General features: G+C 43.6%; 1 long non-coding RNA gene across 1 annotated transcript; it reads right to left on the bottom strand.

Annotated features, from left to right (window-relative positions):
• Window positions 1-642: 642 nt before the first annotated feature.
• Window positions 643-4,572, bottom strand: LOC132226242 (uncharacterized). Its single transcript, XR_009451026.1, has 5 exons — window positions 4,404-4,572; window positions 3,253-3,333; window positions 2,011-2,164; window positions 994-1,177; window positions 643-720 (listed from the first exon to the last, which is right to left on the bottom strand). It is a non-coding gene; the product is annotated as an uncharacterized LOC132226242 (long non-coding RNA).
• Window positions 4,573-6,807: the final 2,235 nt, after the last annotated feature.

Raw genomic sequence — 6,807 nt, 5'->3', positions numbered from 1 at the left:
GTAAGAGATCAACTAAAGGACTTGTATGCATGCATATAAGCATAACCAATGGACATAAGACACTGGGTGATAGGGGAGGCTAGGGGACTGTCTAGGGCGGGGGGATAAAATGGATACATATGTAATACCCTTTGTAATACTTTAAGCAATAAAAAAAAAAAAAAAAAAAAAAGAAACATTGATCAGCTATCTTCTGCATGCCCCTACTGGGGTTCAACCCACAAACCAGGCATGTGCCCTGACCAGGAATCAAACCAGTAACTTCCTGGTACATGGGACAATGCTCAACCAACTGAGCCCAACCTGGCAGGGCAATAAATTTCTATGTTGCTCCCTGAAGGAGAACCACTGCCATTCAAATTCTCCTTAGCCTGTAACCTAATTTTCCTTAGAACCCGGGGTTGTGTTTAACAATTTAATAGAGGGAAGTGAGCATTACTCAGAAAGGTAAACTGAGAAAACTACTTTGCCCAACTCCAAACCATGAAAATCTCTGCAGAGGCAAATAAACCATTGACTAGTTGTAATCAGGGTCTCCCAAGAGCCCTCTTGGGGCAACTGCTCATACTTACAGTGCCAGTTGGACTCTCAAATATCCCACTCTTGCCATCTTCCAACACCTGGTACAGCACTGTCAAGAAGTCTATCTGGATGGAATAGGGTGTGAAGAGAAAAGGGGAATGGGTGTCACCGATCTCCTGGTTTTTATCAGCCATGATCCTAAGGGGAGAAAAATATCTGGTAGTTCTCTGATGAACCAGGAAGAACGGGCTTGAAATCTAGAACAGTTCTTAAGAGCAGTCTCAATACTGATTACGGATTTTCTCCTTAGGCTCTACATTATTTGGCAAGCAGAGATCATGTTCTCTATCATGTGCATATCCCCATGAAGCCACACCAAATCATGCAATCCACCCAGCGACATTTATCACAATGGGCTCTAGAAGAATGCAGAATACGAAAGCCCTTATACAGAAACTCCCTGCATTTCACCTGAGGTACTTTTGCTGCCTGGATAGCCTTCTAATGCCTCTTCGAGAGGCTTGGAGATTTCCTCTCAAAGACCTGTGCCCTGGGATCAAAGATGTTGCCTGTATTCACTTCTGCAGCAGTCTTCCCTCACTTCTGCACAGGGCGGTATTTGCATGACAGATGCTGCTTTATCCTGATGGGAGACCTGTAAATAGAATCATGACACACAGGCAGAGAATTACAAGTACAATTACAGTTTTTCTGACATGGCACAGGTTAATGTACATAACTTTATTTTACAGATACCGTTAGTATGCTGCTTAGTTTATCCTACCTTCCATTTCCGTACAAACCAGAGCTGCCTCCAAAAAATGTTTTGGCCTCAAGAATCAGGCCCTTTTAAACAGATCACAAGTCAGCCTACAGATATCTAAGGCATCCAGCCTGATCTTATCAGCTCTGCACTTTCTGTCCCTCCCCAGGGAATGAGGAGTCCTCAGCGACAGCTCAGCTCCTCAGGAAGTCTCTCCCTTTAGTTGGGCCCCCTACAGTGCTCAAACACCCTCCCTCCAAATACGTGTGCATGCACACACGCAGGCCGCTCTACGGAAAGTCACTCTTTGATGTCATTACCCTGCATTTAATTTCTTCATAGTTCTTAGCACTCAACTCAATTCATTTAGTCCTCCCCACTACAGTATAAGATGCATAAGAGAAAGAACTTTGTCTGTCTTGTTCTTCCCTGCCCCTAGCACTCAGCATGCCAGGTGCTGTGACAAGTAGCAGGGATTCAATAAAAATTTGATGAATATACAGCAAGCTTGACATGGGGGCTGTAGGTGGAGGTTTCTATTATAGAAACCTCTTCAGAGGTGTCAGTGAAGGATGTCCCATAACTTAAATATCTAGTGCAAGGCCAGTTCTTTAGTCGTTTCAAACTGTCTTCATATAACCTCACAACAACCATGTGGTCAGTATTATTACTAGCTCTATTTCACAGATGAAGAAACTGACAGAAAGATTAAGTGACTTGCCCACTTGGTGTAGCTCAGTGGTTGGGTATTGATCTATGACACTAGGAGTCACGATTCAAATCACGGTCAGGGCACATGTCTGGGTTGCAGGTTCCATCCACAGTAGGAGGTGTGCAGAAGGCAGCGATCAATGATTTTCTCTCCCTTTCCCTTCCTCTCTGAAATCAATAAAAAATTTGTTTTCAAAACAAAAAGTTAAGTAACATGTCGATAGTCACATAGCAATTGCCTGAATCCAAGATTTGAACGCACATCTGCCAGACCCTCAAGCTCCTAAGCTTTGTATGTCCTCATTCTTCTCTCACCAGGGTAAGGTGAAAATAGACTTGTTTACCAAACTTTAGAATAACAACAGGAAACAATACAGAAAAAAGTAATGATTGCCCTAGCTGGTTTGGCTCAGTGGATAGAGCGCCAGCATGTGGACCAAAGGGTCCCAGGTTTGATTCCAATCAAGGGCACATACCTCAGTTGCAGGCTCTTCCCCGGCCCAGGCCCTGGTTGGGGCATGTGCAGGAGGCAACCCATTGATATGTTTCTCTGACATCGATATTTCTCTATCTTTCCCTCTCTCTTCCACTTTTTCTAAAAATCAATGGAAAAATAACCTCGGGTGAGGATTAAAAGAAAAAAAAAAGTAATTATTATTTCACTCCCCGTGGATGGTAATTATGGATCTCATTATTCCAGAAACAGCACAAGCTAAGTCAGAAGTTAAACAAGGGTTTAGATAAATCCGCAAATAGTAGATACACTAGGTGTGCTTTAAGAATGCTTGGTGTAGCTTTTTCTGACCTCTTCAGATTGGCTGCCTGAAGGACAACCATGACCTTCCACACAAGTTCTCCCTAGAATTCCCCACCAGTGCTAAGGCACAAACCTCATGCTCATTAAATGAGGTAATAAGAGGTTATGTGAAAGTGTAAGTTTTGAAAGTGTCATTTTCTTCAGTCTTCAATTATCACTTGTTCTTTACTTGGGGATAAACTATCGCTACAGACTGAACTGGGTCCCACCCTCCCTCAAACTCATGTGTTAAAGCCCTAACCCCCAACATGAGACTCTATTTTATTTGGAGGAGGGCTTTTAGGAGGCAATTAACATAAAATGAAAAGGGTAATTAAAATTAAATTAAGGTATAATAGTGGGCCCTAATCCTATTAAGATTGGTGGCCTTCTAGGAGTAAGAGAGAGCTCTCTCCTTACCAGCCATGTGAGGACAAGTACTAGTAAGAAAGGAACCGACCTTCTGCAAGACAGGAAAAGGGTCCTGGACAGGGAACAGAATAGGCTGGGACCTTAATCTTCGACTTTCCAATGTCTAGAACTTAAGGAACAAGAAAAAAAAAAGAAAAGAACTCTGGCTCTGGCCACTGTGCTAAGTGGTTAGAGCATCAGCTTGCAGATCCAAGGATCCTGGTCAAGGGTACCTGGGGTGCAAGTTCCCCAGCCCTGATAGGGGCGGGAGGCAACCAATCTGTTTCTCTCCCACGATGTTTCTCTCTCTCCCCCTCTCCTACTTCCTTTCCACTCTCTCTAGAAATCAATGGGGAAAATATCCTCGGGTGAGAATTAAAATAGAACAAAAACAAACAAACAAAATACTCTGTTGTTTAAGCCACTCAATGTATGGCATTTTGTTATGGCAGCCAGAGAAGACAGAAACAATTTAAAAGCACAATCCCCATTTTAAGTCCCTATAATGCTTTAACTTCACACACCTGGGAGACAACACAGCCCCAAAAGAAAACGTTTTCTGCACCTACAGTTAATCCAGGCACAGCACCAGCGGGGCTGCAATGCTCCCACAGCAGGGGACACGGCCCGGCCTCCCACCTCCAGCCTCAGAGCTCTCACATCCTGTAGAAAAACCTGCTACTTGGTGTTTTATCCACTTTTCATAGCACATCCTCCAACAATCTGGTCAATTCCATTCAACCGAACCCTCTTGACTGGACCCCACTCCACCTTGCTTTTCTGAAGGGCAGAGCCATTTACAGTATGGGCTCGAGGTGAGGCTTCTAAATTTGGGACCCCAGCTGTATTCTTGCCTAAGTTAATAGCCCTAACCCTCAGTTTCCCCGCGTGTAAAGGAGAGACAGATAAAACTGCATATCCATAAGGTTGCAGTGACCACTAAATAAGTAACTTATAAAAAGCGGTTAGCACAGATGGGTTACTGAAGTCCCTGGTGCGTGTTAGTTATTATTACTCCAAAGCACCACTCCAGTTCAACTGAAGATCCCGCCCTCACTCACCTCCCATTCGCCCTTGCACAGGCTTCTCGCCTATCAATCACACATTAGCTCCGCCCCTCCATGTCGCCAAGGTTTTTCCCGCTCCCGACGGCCCCCCCCCCCCCCGCCCCTCCGCAAACAGCCACTGGTTAGCACTTACACCGGAGGACGTCCTTTCTCATGTAGGCTCTCCTCGTCCTAAGCTTTGTTACCACGCGACACCGTGACCACTCTCTTCTCGGGCAAGACAGCTTCGCTTCAGGCCAGGCGGCTGAGGTATGAGAGATAAGGTCGTGGAGCTTAAAAGCGCGGCTCCGCTCGATTCCCAGAGGAGCCTGCAGCGCTGCCACGCCCCGCGCCACTGCGCGTGCTCCCTTGGGGACTTGGGCGTGGTCTCTTTTTGCACCACTGAGGTTGCGTGGCTAACTCCAGCCAGGACTCTTTCCTGGAGGTAGGAAGGCTGCAGGTGATGGACCCTGGGCCAGTCTTTCTGACCACACACAGCCTTTGGGGTTCATGCCAACCTGCGACCTCCCTTGCAGTCCTGCCCGGTGCAGGATGCTTGATCCTCCGCCTATTGGCGCAGATGTTCTAATCTCCACAGATGATTGGCTGGAAGAAATGGGCTCATATTTACCAAACACTGCAGGCAAAAAGGCTAGCAGAAAATTGAGAAACCAGTATTCTGATCCTCGCTCTTGCCAGGCCTTAATATGTGAACGTGTTATTTTTACCTCTGAATGGACAGTACTCGCCTCAACTGGGTTGTACAGGAACTTGGACGTCTTTTTTTTCCAATTTCAATTGTCATGCAATATGATATTAGTTTCAGGAGTACAACAATACTGATTGGACATTGATGTGACTTACCTAGTGATCACACAATTAAATCTAGTACCCTTCTGCCACCATACTTACCTATTAAAATGTTATTGACTTTCCTTTATGCTCTACTTTACTTCCTCTTGACTGTTTTTATAACTGGCAATATTTTAAATATATATTTTTATAGATTTCAGAGAGGAAGGGAAGGGAGAGAGAGACAAAAACATCAATGATGGGCATCATTGATTGGCTGTCTCCTGCACACCCACTACTGGGGATCACCTGCAACCCAAGCATGTGCCCTGACTGGGAATCGAACCTGGAACTCTGAGTCCAAAGGCGGATGCTCTATCCACTGAGCCAAACCACATAGGGCTATAACTGGCAATTTGTACTTAATTTCTTCACCTTTTCCCTGAACCCCCTTCCATCTGGCAACCAACGATTTGTTCTCTATGTGATTTTGTTTTGGTTTTGCTTGTTTGTTCGTTTTGTAAATTCCCCATATGAATGAAATCCTGTGTTGTTTGTCTTATTTCACTTAGAATAATACCCTCCCGGCCTATCCGTGTTGTTGCAAGTGGCAAGATTTCATTCCTTTTTATGATTGAGTAATATTCCATTATATATGTACCACATCTTCCTTATTCATTCTTTATCAATCTATGGATGGACACTTAGGCTGCTTCCATATCTTGTTTCTTGTAATATAATAATGGTGCAATGAACATAGGGCTGCATATATCTTTTCAAATTAGTGTTGTGGATTACTTTAGATAAATATCCAGAAGTGGTTTTTTTGGTCAGAAAGTAGTTCTATTTTAAATTTTTTTGAGGACCCTCAGTACTGTTTTCTACAGTGGCTGCACCAATTTACAATCTCACCAATAGTGCACAAGGATTCCCTTTTCTACATCATTGCCAACATTTGTTTGTTGATTTAATGATGATAGCCATTCTGACAGGGGTGAGGAGATATCTCACTGTGGATTTAATTTAATTTAATTTGCTTTCCCAGATGATTCACGATGTTTGTTGAGCATCTTTTCATATGTCTAATAGCCATATGTATGCCCTCCTTAGATAAGTGTCTAAACAGGTCCATTGCACATTTTTAAAGCGGGTTGTTTGGGGTTTTTTGGTGTTGATGTATCATTGGCAAATACGTTCTCCTGTTCAGTGGGTGGCCTTTTCTTTTTGTTGGTTGTTTCCTTTGCTGTCCAAAAACTTTTTGTTTGACAGTCCCATTTCCTTTTTTTTCTTGTTTCCCTTCCCCGACGAGATAACCCCCCCTCCTCGCCCCCCTGCCACACACACACACACAAAATCATTAAGAGCAATGTCAAAGTGTTTACTGCCTATGTTTTCTTCTAGATGGTTTATGGTTTCAGGTCTTACATTTAAGTCTTTAATCCACTTTAGTTCATTGTTGGATATGTTATAAGAAAGCAATCCAGCTTCATTCTTTTGCATGCATCTGTCCAGTTTTCCCAACACCATTTATCGAAGAGACTGTCTTCACCGCATTGAATATTCTTGACTCCACTGTGTTAGATTAACTGAGGTGTGGGTTTATTTCTGGGCTCTCTATTATGTTGCATTGATCTATGTGTCCTTTTATGCCATAGCATGCTGTTTTGATTACTGTAGCTTTGTAGTATAGTTTGATATCAGGTAACTTAATACCTCATCTTTGTTTTGCTTTCAGGATTGTTTTGGCTCCTCAGGATCTTTTGTGA

Source organism: Myotis daubentonii, chromosome 2 (genome assembly GCF_963259705.1).
Source record: "Myotis daubentonii chromosome 2, mMyoDau2.1, whole genome shotgun sequence".
In the NCBI taxonomy this organism is placed as follows: Eukaryota; Metazoa; Chordata; class Mammalia; order Chiroptera; family Vespertilionidae; genus Myotis; species Myotis daubentonii.
This window is presented reverse-complemented; position numbering and strand designations above follow the sequence as displayed.